The sequence below is a fragment of the Lissotriton helveticus genome, chromosome 3_1 (assembly GCF_964261635.1).
Source record: "Lissotriton helveticus chromosome 3_1, aLisHel1.1, whole genome shotgun sequence".
Classification (NCBI taxonomy): Eukaryota; Metazoa; Chordata; class Amphibia; order Caudata; family Salamandridae; genus Lissotriton; species Lissotriton helveticus.
In genome coordinates, this window is record NC_136061.1 from 1,667,909,047 (window position 1) to 1,667,926,405 (window position 17,359).

Here is a 17,359-nt window from a genome sequence, read left to right on the forward strand (position 1 = left end):
TGTTTTCTTTGTTTATAGCATTGGTTGACTTGTTTCTCCCTTTTACTTCTTTCACGCACACTCAAAGCGTGCACGCTGGCTTTCTGATGGCGACTGTGGATGTGTGTCTTAGCGGGATGCTGTATTGGCTGTTGGTGGGGGGTGGGTGGGGGGAAGGGGGGATGGAGAAGGCCTGGACATACTCTGTCAGTGATTAAAATATGCACGTTATCAAATTTACTCGTATCTCAAGCGACACCACGTACACATAGTCCTCTTGCAGGAAACCCATTTAACTGGCCCGGAAACACAGACACTACACCGTAGATGGCGGGGGCAGTTATACGCTACTGGATATTTGGCCTATGCGCGAGGGGCGTTGATCTGGGTGTGCCCCGGGGTCCCATTTGCACTTTCCCATTGCAGGGTAGATTCGGAGGGTAGGTATGTGGTCATTCACGGCAAGCTGGATGGCCAATTGGTCGTCCTTGCATCCCTTTATGCCCCTAACACCGAGCAGGGAGACTTCTTTACGCGGCTGTCGACAGTGCTGGTGCCCTGGCATGGTGTTCCCTTGGTGCTAGGAGGTGACTATAACTGTGTCTTGGACGTTGTCCTCGACCACTCCTTCCCGCCCTTAGCCAGTGCACCGGTAACTGGGGCCATGAGGGCACTCACGAACTGGGCGTTACAGTGGGATTTGCACGATGCCTGGCAGAGTCGTAACCAACACGTTAAGGTATACTCTTACTACTCGGGCGCACACACATTACATGTCAGGCTGGACAGATATATGCTGACAAGTGACCTGCTCCCCCATGTCACAGGCACCTATTACATGGGCCGCACCCACTCCGATCATAATCCTCACATTCTAGAACTGGCTTGGGAGCGCCCACATCCGCCGGTGCCCACCTGGAGGCTCCAACCTGATTTGCTCTTGGACGCCCCATTCCGTGACGCACACTCGACGCGTCTTTTACAGTATTTTGAAGAAAATAACCACACTGCCTCTACCCCACAACTCGAATGGGACGCATTCAAAGTCGTCACAAGGGGCCACTGTCTGGGTACACAAGCAGGTATGCAGAAGCGAATAGATGGAGAGTTGACACGTATTGAATCTGACCTACTGAGAGAGGTACGAGAGGCAGTGGAGGGTGATGAGGGGCCACTACTGCCGACCAGAGAGGCACGCACGCGACTGCTCGACAGGCTAAAAAATCTGAACTACGCAGCCCATTCATCATGCACTCATCACTTTGGGGACAAACCAGACAAACTATTGGCGTGGCTGATCAGGCAAGATGCCCAGACCACTTCAGTGACGTTAATTTGCACTAAGCTAGGCACCACTGTATATACACAGAGAGCTATCCATGATGCCTTTGTGGAACATTACACAGACCTGTATCAGTCCCGACTGCAGGCTTCACCTGCTGATATAACAGAGTATCTATCTGCTCTACCCTTACCTGAGATAGATGATGTGCAATGCGATGAACTGGGCGCACCGCTAACGTCCAAGGAACTACGAGTAGCCATTTTTCCCTCTCTAATGGCAAATCCCCGGGGCCCGATGGGCTACCCGCTGAGTTTTACAAAGCTTATTCTATCATTCTGATTCCGGAACTATTGCGGATATATGAGGCGGCAATTGCCGACTCTGCGCTCCCGCCCACACTGAACGAAGCAAACTTGATCTCTCTCCCGAAGCCTGGCAGAGACAGGGCCCAACTGGGATCGTACCACCCACTAGCCCTCCTCAACACGGATTACAAGATCCTGGCTCCCACGCTGGCCCAACGTTTAGCTCCCCTGGTGCCTGATCTTGTTCACGCCGACCAAAACGGTTTTGTACCGGCCCGTAGCACCTCGCACAACATTTGACGGTTGTTTAGGGTGCAGAGTTTCGCCACAAATCAATGGCCCCACTCCGGATGTCTGGTGCTCGACCTTGAGAAGGCATTCGATTCCGTAGAATGGCCTTACCTGGTGTCGGTGTTGCAGAAGTATGGCTTGGGCGATGACTACATCCTCATGGTGGAGCTTCTATATCAGCGTCCCATGGTACGGGTCCGCAAGGGCAAGCTGTTCTCAGACCCTATTCAAGTGCACAGGGGGACCCGGCACGGATGCCCTCTGTCCCCTTTAATCTTCTCTCTGATGATGGAGCCTCGGGCGGCACAGTTGCGGGCCTCTGGCGCGGATTGGGGCATCCCCCTAGCCGATGGCGTGCACGCAGTATCGCTGTATGCTGACGACCTATTGCTCTATATTAGGGACCCGACTCGCTTCCCATTAGCGCTTACTGCCATCTTCCGCACCTTCGGAGAGATATCGGGGCTTAAGGTCAACTGGGCTAAGTCTGGCGTGTACTAGAGACCTTAATCCGGAACCTGATCTGGAACACGGGACGGCCCAGAGTGGCTCTGAGGACGCTTTATGCCTCTACGGAGGCTGGGGGCCTGGCGGTCCCCAATCAGGAGCTCTACTACCTAGCAGCGCAACTGCAGTGGTCAACCAGCTGGTTGAGTGTGAAACACCTGGAAGATACAGCCACGGATACTACTATCATGACGCTCACGCAAATACACACACTGTTCTACCCTTTGGCCAAAACCCGCTGCCCAACACAGCTGCACTTGGCGGTAGCGCGTAGGTGCTGTATGAGAAGTTTGAAACTCACTAGCTCCACAAGGCCGTACTCTCCGAACCTGCCACTGTTAGGGACAACGGTGACAATGGTGTGCTCACAGAGGCGGTGCCGAGTAGCTGGGTGCATGCTGGGATAGACACTGTAGGAGACCTATTTGCCGAGGGGGCATTGGTCCCGTTTGAGACGCTGGTTGCTGAAACAGGCCTCCCGGCAGGACAGTTTCTAACACGCGCAACACTCATGCGCACAATGGTACATGCCTGGGGCGACCTTTCTGATGAACTACCAACCCATTTGCTGATACAATACTTGCATATGATGGGGAACGGTTCCTATGTGGTGCATTGGCTGGCGCAGGCACTCCACACCCACACACAATTTTCTTCCCAGCGCTTGCGGGACAGGTGGGCGGAGGACAGGGATCAGGAATGGACTGACAAGGAATGGGCGGTGGTATTGGCTGATGCAACTAATATTCCACACAATTCCCGCTTTAAAATTATCCAATTCTACATCATACATCGCGCATACTTATCCCCGGAGAAGATCAATCGCTATTTTGGACTAACCACGTCTGCTTGCTCGAGATGTGGGCTAGTTGAAGCAGGCTTATTACACATGCTCTGATCCTGCCCCTCACTGCACGCTTACTGGCGAGCGGTGTCGGCCTCCTTGGCTGTGGGAGTGGGTGGGGAACTGCAACACACATGGGAAACATGCATACTAGGTCTCTATAAACAGACGAAGCTGACAAGAGTTCCCACTAGATTTTGGGACCTTGGTTTGATCACGGCGAAAAGGCTCATCACTAAACGTTGGAAGAACAGTGAACCCCCCCAGGCGGCACATTGGCGCAGCTCCTTTGATAATTGGGCAAGAGCAAAAAGCATAGCCTTGCACAGGGAAGAAACAGCGGGACTCCGTCCATATCCCATAGCCCAGACCTGGGACGACACCTTAGCCGCTTTTCACCGGGCATGCCTTCAGTGTGGAATCACTTAGGCGCACCCCTCCTGAGTCAACTCTTGGCTATGACGCTAGCACCAGACGTGGTTCAGTACTGTAGTCCTGCACTTGGACCCCAGCGTGGGTAAAGGCTCTGTCGGAGCATACTAGATGCGCCCACACAACACAACTGGACAAATATGGCTCCCGCCGTACTAGAGCGGAGGACGTTGTTGATCGTTTGCGCCTCCCCGCCGGCCCCCCCTGCCTCGCCCCCCCCCTCCTCCCCCTTGGAACACACCACCTGCGTGCCCCCCCCTGTTTCCCGGGACAGTCACATTATGCATTGGATATTCCAAATTGGCGATAGCACAGCACAAACAACCAGCCTCTCTTTTGTTTCTTTGCTTTTGATTTTCCACATTTCATGATGTCATTGTTTATCATGTTATTGTTAAAAGTTCTGAAAAACGAATATAATGTTCTGAATATCGAATAGGATGCACACTCTGTTGGGCCTGCCCTAATGACTGTACGAGTGGGATCAGTTGGATTGATGCTATGGCCTGGTGGAAAGACACGTTTTACCGAGGAACACGACAGAGAGCGTGCCTTTGCAGCGGAACCACCGGCTATTGATGCACATGACTAGGTACATCGCGATGCCATGTATGGCCCACACTTTTCATGTTTCATATGCCCTCAAAGCCTACCGGCACCTTTGATGAAGTGGCATTGATTTCCTTTGGATGATGTTCTCCTTATTACCTTCATGTGACCACACCTTTTCTTGGCTAATTGTTTTTTAGGTATATGTGCCTTAGGCCACACGTTTGATCCGCAAATGATGTACAGCAAGTAATGACATTACAGCAAACTGTTGTTGCAAACATATACCTTTGTATGATCGCGTTTATTTCAGTCAAGGGAATTGAAATATATAACTTAAGATTTCAATGCCAGGCTCAGAATTAGGTGCAAAATATGAAGTGTGCCAATGCATCAGACCAATATATAATATTCCGCAATGAAAACACTGAGAGTTTTTTCGCAATCTTATCCTTCTATAAGAAATACAAAAACCTAAATGCTCAAGATCCTGCTAAGAGAGCCCAAGAGTCTAAATCCAACTCTCTCCCTAGTGCCTTGATCATTGAGTTAGTGGCAACTGAGAAGAAAGTTCTTCTTCGAAACTGTCTTTCTAAGCACTCCCAATTTACTTGTTGGTCAAGAGTCAATAGTTTGGCCCCTTATAGGGCATGGGGAAGTAATTTACCTAAAGTTGCAACTTTTAAAGGCTCATGTGAATAACCTCTAAAACGTGGCAAAAAGTGCATTCACAGTCTAGAGCAGAGAAGGGTTCTAATTAGCAGCAAAGTGAAACTCCCACCTGTTCTAGACCACTATTATTAATAAGCCAAGTAAACTTCTTGCTTGTTTGGGAAAAACAGTGTCTTGGTCTTCTCCACATTAAGAATGAGTCTATTGGAATCACTGTATTTACAAAGGGACTACAGTTTGTTTTTAGCAAACCTATTGGTGTATACTCCATTAGAACTAAGTAATTCACTTACATAAGACGCAGGCTATTGACTTGTACAGTTTTCTGGAAAAAGAGTTGTTGTTTGACAATTTCTTAGGAAGATCAGAGGAAAAATAGACAAAATGGTCCATTTCCCTACAGGGGATGGATTTTACAGTGGAGCATAGACCTGGTACTGATCATGGCAATGCCGATGGGCTCTCCAGGTATTTCCACTTAGAGCAAGAAGACTCACCTGGTCAAGGTTAGCTTATTGTCCCAAAGTTTGGGGGGGGGTCATGTAGGAGAGTAGGGTCTGCAATCCTATGATCACCCAGATTTTTGTTTTTTGCTTCACTGGTTTACGACGTTCCCTGGCTGTGGGCCTGCTAATCAGACCCACAGCCTAGCTGTTCTCTCCATTCCAAATTGTACCCAGGTACTGAATTGGCACGGGGCCCTCTCTAACTCCCTGTACCCAGGGCTGAGGTGCACCCAGAAGTCTCCCAGGGGCTGCAGCATGTATTATGCCACCCCTGGACTGACTAACCAAACAGACACAACTGGCTGCTTGACAGCTGGGGGCAAGGTGGTGTACTCACCCTTTGCTTTAGATATAGTATTCCTATATCTAAACCTAAAATGGACACACAGATCTCCTATCAGTCATTCCTATGGCAGGCCTTGACAATCCTGAAGGCAGAGTGCTTGGAATCGTGTGAGATAGTGCTCTGGCATGAGCTGAGCCTGTCTGCGGCTTTCGGGATCCATCCCTTAGCCGTTTCCATGATATCGCATACCATATACTCTTAAGTGCATTATAATCCTCGCGGTTATATGCCAACTCTGGTATCGCTTTATCAAAACATGTCGAGTAAGGTGTCATACGAATTGGAATACTAACCCCTCGCCAATTCTGGCGACGGGGTTAGCATTCCACCCTTCTAGAGGGACACGACATGTATGTAACCTGTAACCCCGGTTAAAGTCAGACATAGTCTTAGCTCCACAAAATGGATGCTGCCACCGAGACACAAGTCTGCCCTCCTGCTGCTGGGAGTCCTCCCAGAGCAGGAGGCAAGGACAAAGGGTTTCCTGTCAGGGGCGGTGCCAGCACCGTCCCAGACAGGATTTTGTGTATCCTAGGTAGGCAGGGCTTTAGAGGAAGGTGACTGCAAGTGGCACCCCGGTGCTCACTGTGCATAGGCCGGCTTGAACCAGTTCCAGGGGCACTCCAGCCCCGGACCTGGGGAAAGCCCGCCAAAGGAGAGGGGTGTAACCACCCCCCTCCTGGTCCCACCCATAGGGCAGGACCTAGTCGCGTGCCAGCCCCCTTTCACAGGATAAAGGTAGGAACTGGCCCCCTTCCAAATCAGATCATCTTTGAATCCTGAAACTACTTTCTGCAAGAAGGAACTCAAGACTCTTCTCAAGATTTCTCCCTTGTGACTAAGGAGTAGTCACCCTGCAGCAGCAGGCACCAACCAAGTATTGCGGTTTGTTGCCAGTCTCTCCTTCGGATCAAGACTGCTCCAGCACGACGAGAACCGGCTTCCCTGGCACCTCTGACCTCAACCTACATCATCAGCCCAGCTGTGATCCATGGGTGCGACGAGACCTCGAGGGACCGACCATCTTCAGAACTGCACGACGCTTGTCCAGCACGACTCCCGAGTGACCCTCGACTGAGTGCTTTGGGGTAAGAGAAGCCCCGACCCTGAGCAGCTCCAGCACCGAAGCTCAGCCCCCCTGCATCCACGAGATCTGCGTGGGGCCCTTCTGCTCTTTGCTGCTCACCGCGTTGTCCAGGTCGCTTGCCCGTTGGCTAGTGGCCCTTTCACGACGCTCCACGATGACAACTACTGCTGGTCTGGTTGCTCCAGACTAGCCCTTTCTCCCCTCCAACAGAGGAGCACCCTGGACCCTCCTGGTCCACTCAAGACGCCATTTTAGGTCCACCGCGTGGGCCTTGCATTTGCCAAGACTTGTTGCCCAATCCTGGGTCCAGCGACGTCAGCAGCAGATACCTTCGTGGGACAGCTCGCACCTCCATCCTGGTCGCCGACAACGCCTCCTGGTCCGAGAGACTGCAGAGCCCAGCAGCGCCCACTCACCTGGTCGAGGTGACTTCGTCCGGTGCCACTCTGGTGCCCATCTAATCACTGGCTAGTGATTCAGAACTTGGTCCCCTCTGCTTTCAGGTCTTCCTCTTCCCTGATCCAGGCTTGGATCACCACTAACTTTTCTTCACTGGCCGCCTGCCAGCAACTTCCTCTTCAGGCTCCTGGTTCATCAACGAGGGTTTCCGACGTGACTTCAACCCTATGCAGCCGCAGCCCCTGGGCTAGGTAAACCGAGTACTCCGGTGCTCCAGCATAGTCCAACACTCCTAGTGTTCGGATCCACTCTTGTTTTTGACCCACCTAGTCGGGTTCGCCCGAGAACAGTAACTTTGCAACTGCTAGCCTCCATAGACTTTTTCCCGCCTTACGCGTGAGAGTTCCCACTCTGCACACAACGTCCACAGGCCTCCTGCATCTAATCCCAGTGTTTAGAATTGTAGGCCTAGCGATTCCTGAGTCTAGAAAAGTATTACTTACCTGCTAGCAAGTTCGCATTCCACTTACTGTGTATATGGTTTTTCGTGCCCCTCGGGCATTTGTGTAAATTGTGCGACTTAAAGTATTTTCTTAAGAGTTTTGTTGTGTGCTTAGCTCCCTGTCTCATAAAGAGCCAGAGTAGTCTTGTTATAAATAAATATCTGTTTATTTTCATAACAACTTGTGTGGTGTCCTTTCACTTGGTGTTCAAGGGGTAATGTGATGGTAAAACAGCTGGCTTAACACGCCCTCTAGAGTCTTAGCCTTAGACTGCTCGTATCCATGCTACTAGGATAGCTGGTCTATAAGGTTGACTTACAACCAATCATCAATAAGGGTTGTTTGGACTGATACAAAGTGCTCACTAGAATAGTGAACATTATATATCAGGCCAACTTCTCACATTGGTGAGCAGCGGTTGGGATTTGAGCTTGCTGTTGTTTTACCACACATATCCTAAGAATATCATTTGAAAGATCACATAAGTACTAAAGGTACATAAAACTTAGCTTAGAATACTCTGAGTTCTACTGAACCAGCTGTTGTAGCTCCTAGGGCCTAGCACACCCTAAACTACAACTCTAGCAAGGGATCAGTAGGCAAACAAATAGTGTAGGTAAGTGCACCACTTACACCTCACTAGAAAAGCATGTCTAACCATGGAGAGTCCACTGAGACTCCCCTGGTAAGCATTGACCCTCCACAGGTCACTTCAAGATATGCAGCTCTCAGTTTCCAGGAGATGAGACAAGTGTGTACCTCCAGGAAACTGAAACAGGGGTCTAACCCCACCATTCCCTTTCTGATAGGTCTCTTAGAGACCTATGATGCGAGAAAGATTTCTCAATTAGATGGGAATATGCCAGCCTTAGAGGGTACCACTGGGGATTCAGACCTCCTTGACACTGACAAAGAAGTTGAGGAGGAGGATCCTGAGGAACTCTCTGGGGATGAGGCAGACAAAGGTCTTGAGGTAGTCAGAAGGCTAACTAGGGCCAACTTAGACTTACTTGGGCTAGGATCTGGGGGACCCCCAGTACTGACCCTAAGTAGGCCTAACCTTGGAGTTAGGAGAGATAGATCTCTTTCTAGGGACTCCAGTAGATCTCTGCACTCTAATGCCTCTTCTCAGAGGAGGAGGAACTCTCCCCAGAGGAGATTGACTTCCCCTCAGAGAATGGAGCATGAAGCTAGGATGAGACAGGCTAATCTGAGGATTGAAAGGGAAGAACTTGCCCTGGCCAAAGAGAAGCTTGCCTTTGCAAGAGAGCAGCAGATGAGTGGGTTAGCTCCCACTGGTGGCAGCAATCTCCCAAGAGATAAAGAGAAGGGTTTAGATACTAAACACCTGACAAAGATAGTGCCTCCCTTTAAGCAAGGGGATGACATCCAGAAATGGATGGCTGCTCTGGAGAGGGCCTGCACTGTGCAGTGCATTCCCCAGAGTCAGTGGGCAGCTATACTGTGGCTCTCCTTTGATGGTAAAGGTAGAGATAAGCTCCTCACTACTAGAGTAGAGGATGCTAACAATTACCAGGTCCTGAAAAATACACTGGTTGATGGGTTTGGCTTAACAACTGAGCAGTACAGGTTGCTGTTCAGAGACACCCAGAAAACTCAGTCTCAGGACTGGTCTGACTTTGTGGATTGTGCCACTAAGGCTTTGGAGGGCTGGTTGCTGGGTAGCAAGGTTACTGATTACACAGGGTTGTATAATCTCATGATGAGAGAACAGATTTTAAATAATTGTCAGAACCAGTTGTTGCACCAGCACCTTGTTGATTCAGATCTGACCTCTCCCCAAGAATTGGGAAAGAAGGCAGACAAATTTGTCAGAACAAGGATCAAGCAGAACCAGAACCAGAACCAGAACCAGGGTGGTCAGAAGAAAGCAGACCAGAAGGGTAATACTAAGAGTGAACAAAATGACCAGAAGTCTTCGACAGGTCCCCAACAAACCAAAGTGGGTGGGGGGTCAGGCTTCACAGCAGAAAAAGAAGACTCCAGAAGGCCAGTCAAAAAGGTGGTGCCAGTACTGTAAAAGTAAATCTCACTGGTTTAGTGAGTGCACCAAAAGAGGAGGGCAACCTCCTACCACTACAGCCCCTAAGGCAACTGCACCCACTAGTACAGTCAGTAGTGGTAGTGCTCCTCCCAAGGCATTAGTTGGGTTAACCTTGGGAACTGAGGGGTCTGGCAACTTAGTTGGCACACTCACTCAGGCTGTCCTTGTCTGTACAGGGGATATAGACATATCCCCTGACACAAGTCCCAATACTTTGGGCAAATACAGGCAGACACCTTTAATAAATGGAAAAATGGCTCAGGCCTACAGGGACACTTGTGCCTGTGTCACAATGGTGACACCTAACTTTGTGGACCCTGGACAGATCATGCTAGGTCCAGAGTACCTAGTGACCAATGCCAGCAATGTCACTACCCACCATAGTATGGCAATTGTTGATTTCTCCTGGGGAGGGGTAAGTGGCCCAAAGAAGGTTGTGGTTAGTTCAGACCTCCCTGTAGAATGTCTGTTGGGCAATGATTTGGAAACATCCCTGTGGTCAGAAGTGGAGCAGAGGACTCACATGGAAATGTTAGGCTTGCCAGCACATGTGCTGGCTGTGACTAGGTCACAGGCAAAGAAATGCCCCACTGAACAGGTGCTGGATCCTGGAACAATGGACCAGACACCTCCCAAGAAAAGGAGCAGTAGGGTTAAGGCCTTGCCTTCCCCCTTGCCCCAGGTTGAGGATCAAGTCTCTGAGGAGGCTGATCTCAAGGAACTGAAGGAAACTGAGCCTAAAGAACTTGAACCTGATCAGGTTGAGTTTCTGGGCTCAGGGGGACCCTCCAGAGCAGACCTGGGTAAGGCACAGTTGGACTGCCCCTCTCTTGAACCCCTCAGACAGCAGGCTGCTGCTGAGGCTGCTGGGAATGCCACAGGTACCCACAAGGTATACTGGGATGATGGACTCCTCTACTCTGAGTCAAGAGACCCCAAGCCTGGTGCAACCAGGAGGATGGTCATCCCCTTGTCTCAGAGAGGTTTCCTTCTTACCTTGGCCCATGAAATTCCCCTTGCAGGTCACTTAGGCCAGAACAAGACGTGGGACAGACTTGTCACACACTTTCACTGGCCCCACATGAATGAGGATACCAAGGAGTTTTGCCGCTCCTGTGTCACCTGCCAAGCCAGTGGTAAGTCAGGTGGCCCAACAGAGGCCCCCCTCATACCACTACCTGTGGTGGGGGTACCCTTTGAAAGAGTGGGGATTGACATTGTTGGTCCAATGGAACCCCAGACAGCATCAGGGCACAGGTTTATACTGGTGATAGTGGACCATGCCACTAGGTACCCTGAAGCTATTCCCCTTAGGACCACTACAGCACCTGTGGTGGCAAGAGCCCTAATTGGAGTGTTCTCCAGAGTGGGCTTCCCTAAGGAGGTTGTCTCTGACAGAGGTACAAACTTCATGTCAGGATATCTGACTGCAATGTGGAAGGAATGTGGTGTCAACTACAAGTTCACTACACCCTATCACCCACAGTGCAATGGGCTTGTTGAGAGATTCAACAGGACCCTTAAAGGGATGATTCATGGACTACCTGAACCTCTTAGGAGAAGATGGGATGTCCTGATACCCTGCCTCTTGTTTGCTTACAGAGAGGTCCCACAGAAGGGGGTTGGCTACAGCCCTTTTGAACTTCTGTTTGGGCATCCTGTAAGAGGACCCCTTTGTTTGGTAAAGGAAGGATGGGAGAGACCTCTCAAAAAGCCTGGAACAAACATTGTGGACTATGTACTTGGTCTCCGCTCCAGGATGGCTGAGTATATGGAAAAGGCATCTAAAAACCTTGAGGCCAGCCAAGAACTCCAAAAAGCTTGGCATGACCAAAAGGCTGTCCTGACTGTGTACAAGCCTGGACAGAAGGTGTGGGTGCTGGAGCCAGTGGCCCCAGCAGCACTCAAAGACAAATGGTCTGGGCCCCACACAATCATTGAGCAAAAGGGAGAGGTCACCTACTTGGTGGACCTTGGAACCCCCAGGAGCCCCCTCAGGGTGCTCCATGTGAACAGGCTCAAGGCATATGTTGACAGGAAGGACATGAGCTTGCTCATGGCCACAGATGAGGGACAGGAGGAAGAGAGTGACCCTCTCCCAGACCTGCTCACTCAGAATCCTGATGATGGGTCAGTAGATGGTGTTGTCTTTTGTGGCAGCCTCTCTGAGCATCAGCAACAGGATTGTAGACAAGTTCTGCAATCCTTCAGACATATGTTCTCTCTGACACCCAGCCAAACTAATTGGTGTACCCATGAAGTTGACACTGGAGACAGTCTGCCTGTCAAGAGTAAAATCTACAGACAGCCTGATCATGTCAGAGACTGCATCAAGACAGAGGTGCAGAAAATGTTGGAGCTGGGAGTCATTGAGCCCTCAGATAGCCCTTGGGCTAGCCCAGTAGTTCTAGTGCCAAAGCCTCACACCCAGGGTGGTAAGAAAGAGATGAGGTTTTGCGTAGACTACAGAGGACTCAATGCAGTCACTAAGACTGATGCCCACCCAATCCCAAGAGCAGATGAGCTTATTGATAGATTGGCTTCTGCCAACTACTTAAGCACATTTGATCTGACAGCTGGGTATTGGCAAATCAGGTTAGCTAAGGAGGCCAAGCCCAAGACAGCATTTTCTACCCCTGGTGGGCATTATAAATTTGTGGTAATGCCCTTTGGTTTGAAAAATGCACCTGCCACCTTCCAAAGGCTGGTGAATCAAGTTCTCACTGGGTTGGATGACATCTGTGCAGCATATCTTGATGATATAGCTGTCTTTAGTTCCACCTGGGAGGATCACCTGGTCCACCTGAGGAAAGTGTTAGAGGCCCTGCAAAAGGCAGGCCTCACTATCTAGGCCACCAAGTGCCAGATAGGGCAGACACAGGTTGTATACCTGGGCCACCTTGTGGGTGGAGGCCAGGTTCAGCCATTGGAGAGCAAGATACAGGCCATCCAGGACTGGGCTCCTCCAACCACCCAGACTCAGGTTTGAGCTTTCTTGGGCCTGACTGGTTACTATAGGAAATTTGTCAAGAATTATGGGTCCATTGTGACACCACTTAATGACCTGACAAGCAAGAAGATGCCAAATAAAGTTCAGTGGACAGCAAGCTGTCAGAAAGCATTCAATGACCTAAAGCAGGCCATGTGCACAGCACCTATCCTAAAGAGTCCAGACTACTCCAAAACATTCATTGTCCAAACAGATGCTTCTGGGTTGGGTGTGGGAGCTGTTCTATCTCAGCTGAATTTTGATGGTAACGACCAGCCCATTGCTTTTAATAGCAGAAGGCTGACCCCCAGAGAGAAAAATTGGTCAGCTATTGAGAGGGAGGCCTTTGCTGTGGTTTGGGCCCTGAAGAAGTTGAGGTCCTACTTGTTTGGCACTCACTTCAAGATTCAGACCGACCATAAGCCCCTCTTGTGGCTAAATCAGATGAAGGGTGAAAACCCCAAACTACTTAGGTGGTCCATTTCCCTACAGGGGATGGATTTTACAGTGGAGCATAGACCTGGTACTGATCATGGCAATGCCGATGGGCTCTCCAGGTATTTCCACTTAGAGCAAGAAGACTCACCTGGTCAAGGTTAGCTTATTGTCCCAAAGTTTGGGGGGGGTCATGTAGGAGAGTAGGGTCTGCAATCCTATGATCACCCAGATTTTTGCTTTTTGCTTCACTGGTTTACGACTTTCCATGGCTGTGGGCCTGCTAATCAGACCCACAGCCTAGCTGTTCTCTCCATTCCAAATTGTACCCAGGTACTGAATTGGCACTGGGCCCTCTCTAACTCCCTGTACCCAGGGCTGAGGTGCACCCAGAAGTCTCCCAGGGGCTGCAGCATGTATTATGCCACCCCTGGACTGACTAACCAAACAGACACAACTGGCTGCTTGACAGCTGGGGGCAAGGTGGTGTACTCACCCTTTGCTTTAGATATAGTATTCCTATATCTAAACCTAAAATGGACACACAGATCTCCTATCAGTCACTCCTATGGCAGGCCTTGACAATCCTGAAGACAGAGTGCTTGGAATCGTGTGAGATAGTGCTCTGGCATGAGCTGAGCCTGTCTGCGGCTTTCGGGATCCATCCCTTAGCCGTTTCCATGATATCGCATACCATATACTCTTAAGTGCATTATAATCCTTGCGGTTATATGCCAACTCTGGTATCGCTTTATCGAAACATGTCAAGTAAGGTGTCATACGAATTGGAATACTAACCCCTCGCCAATTCTGGCGACGGGGTTAGCATTCCACCCTTCTAGAGGGACACGACATGTATGTAACCTGTAATCCCGGTTAAAGTCAGACATAGCCTTAGCTCCACAAAATGGATGCTGCCACCGAGACACAAGTCTGCCCTCCTGCTGCTGGGAGTCCTCCCAGAGTAGGAGGCAAGGACAAAGGGTTTCCTGTCAGGGGCGGTGCCAGCACCGTCCCAGACAGGATTTTGTGTATCCTAGGTAGGCAGGGCTTTAGAGGAAGGTGACTGCAAGTGGCACCCGGGTGCTCACTGTGCATAGGCCGGCTTGAACCAGTTCCAGGGGCACTCCAGCCCCGGACCTGGGGAAAGCCCGCCAAAGGAGAGGAGTGTAACCACCCCCCTCCTGGTCCCACCCATAGGGCAGGGCCTAGTCGCGTGCCAGCCCCCTTTCACAGGATAAAGGTAGGAACTGGCCCCCTTCCAAATCAGATCATCTTTGAATCCTGAAACTACTTTCTGCAAGAAGGAACTCAAGACTCTTCTCAAGATTTCTCCCTTGTGACTAAGGAGTAGTCACCCTGCAGCAGCAGGCACCAACCCAGTATCGCGGTTTGTTGCCAGTCTCTCCTTCGGATCAAGACTGCTCCAGCACGACGAGAACCAGCTTCCCTGGCACCTCTGACCTCAACCTACATCATCAGCCCAGCTGTGATCCGTGGGTGCGACGAGACCTCGAGGGACCGACCATCTTCAGAACTGCACGACGCTTGTCCAGCACGACTCCCGAGTGACCCTCGACTGAGTGCTTTGGGGTAAGAGAAGCCCCGACCCTGAGCAGCTCCAGCACCGAAGCTCAGCCCCCCTGCATCCACGAGATCTGCGTGGGGCCCTTCTGCTCGTTGCTGCTCACCGCGTTGTCCAGGTCGCTTGCCCGTTGGCTAGTGGCCCTTTCACGACGCTCCACGACGACAACTACTGCTGGTCTGGTTGCTCCAGACTAGCCCTTGCTCCCCTCCAACAGAGGAGCACCCTGGACCCTCCTGGTCCACTCAAGACGCCATTTTAGGTCCACCGCGTGGGCCTTGCATTTGCCAAGACTTGTTGCCCAATCCTGGGTCCAGCGACGTCAGCAGCAGATACCTTCGTGGGACAGCTCGCACCTCCATCCTGGTCGCCGACAACGCCTCCTGGTCCGAGAGACTGCAGAGCCCAGCAGCGCCCACTCACCTGGTCGAGGTGACTTCGTCCGGTGCCACTCTGGTGCCCATCTAATCACTGGCTAGTGATTCAGAACTTGGTCCCCTCTGCTTTCAGGTCTTGGATCACCACTAACTTTTCTTCACTGGCCGCCTGCCAGCAACTTCCTCTTCAGGCTCCTGGTTCATCAACGAGGGTTTCCGACGTGACTTCAACCCTATGCAGCCGCAGCCCCTGGGCTAGGTAAACCGAGTACTCCGGTGCTCCAGCATAGTCCAACACTCCTAGTGTTCGGATCCACTCTTGTTTTTGACCCACCTAGTCGGGTTCGCCCGAGAACAGTAACTTTGCAACTGCTAGCCTCCATAGACTTTTTCCCGCCTTACACGTGAGAGTTCCCACTCTGCACACGACGTTAACAGGCCTCCTGCATCTAATCCCAGTGTTTAGAATTGTAGGCCTAGCGATTCCTGAGTCTAGAAAAGTATTACTTACCTGCTAGCAAGTTCGCATTCCACTTACTGTGTATATGGTTTTTCGTGCCCCTCGGGCATTTGTGTAAATTGTGCGGCTTAAAGTATTTTCTTAAGAGTTTTGTTGTGTGCTTAGCTCCCTGTCTCATAAAGAGCCAGGGTAGTCTTGTTATAAATAAATATCTGTTTATTTTCATAACAACTTGTGTGGTGTCCTTTCACTTGGTGTTCAAGGGGTAATGTGATGGTAAAACAGCTGGCTTAACACGCCCTCTAGAGTCTTAGCCTTAGACTGCTCGTATCCATGCTACTAGGGTAGCTGGTCTATAAGGTTGACTTACAACCAATCATCAATAAGGGTTGTTTGGACTGATACAAAGTGCTCACTAGAATAGTGAACATTATATATCAGGCCAACTTCTCACAGTGCTAAAACACACACCTGCTACGACTATTCCTAAAAGGAATTGTATCAGTCAGAACTCCATGATCATTGAAATGATCCTGGACCCAGTTACAAACGTGCAACTGTTGGATCATTAACGGTAGATACCAAAGAATACTATATTTCAATAATTTATTCCATATTGTACCATGGTTCTTCGAGATTAAATGGGGCATGGAAGTCCACAAAACAGCAGCATAGTTTGTCAGTTGTACAAATGCTATTCATTTCATTGAAGGTTATATTTATTTCAGCACATCATATTTGATACAACTTGTTCCTAGCACATGCAGTGACTGTTATATTCTTTTTAATGCAAGTCATATTCATCTCAGAGCTTGTTATACTCTTTTCAGTTACAACCATTTTAATTTCGGTATAGTTAACACAAATTTTAGCAGATGCTTAGGCGAATTTAGAATGCACAATATTCATACTATACACAAAGTAATGCATACATTCTGTTGTGTACCATATCGATTTTACTAAATGTTATATTGGTTTTGCTATGTATTATATTAATTTCAGAAATGTTAAAATCATTCTGGTATATTTTATATTCCTTTTGCTGTATGCTATGCTTTCCAGGTGTTGTCATATTTGTAGAGCTATAATATTGTCATGAATGGCTTCCCATATCTTCTTTTGGAATCATCTTGAGGACTCCCTGTAGCTAACTGGAAGCATAGTTAACAGCTCTAAAAATGTAACTTCTTCTCCTTCCTTTCCTATCCCTGGATTAAACCCTCTTAGGAATTTGTACTTGGATGTGACTAAACTTGTGTTACGTGACAAATGTACCAACTGCTAAGCGTTATTTCTATATTGGAAACTAAAGCAAACTACTTTCGATAAGCCAAGTAAGTGTTTTTTTTAATGGCTGCCCATTTCGGACACTTCTATTTAAAATAATCTTCTCACTAATCTTATAAGGGACTGATGTGCTCTTGCTCTCTCTAGATCTATGCTTAATAGTATGGACTTTGTATATTACTGAGTTAATAAAAACACCAAGCAATTAAACTTTTTATATTTTTTTCTGGTAGGCTTCTCACTAGTTTGCCCAACTGACCAATTTAGGCAATGAACTACAACTTTTTTTGGCAGTACTGGCATCTACCAATAACCCTTAGTCATCCTAGGGCTTTTTGAAAAGCTGGGTAGTGAGAGTCAAGTTGTGGTGCTTCTCATACAGTGTGAGATGTAAACACCACTTAATGTTGGGCCTACCAAGCCTCAGATGGACTCAGGCTGACGGTCACTGGAGCT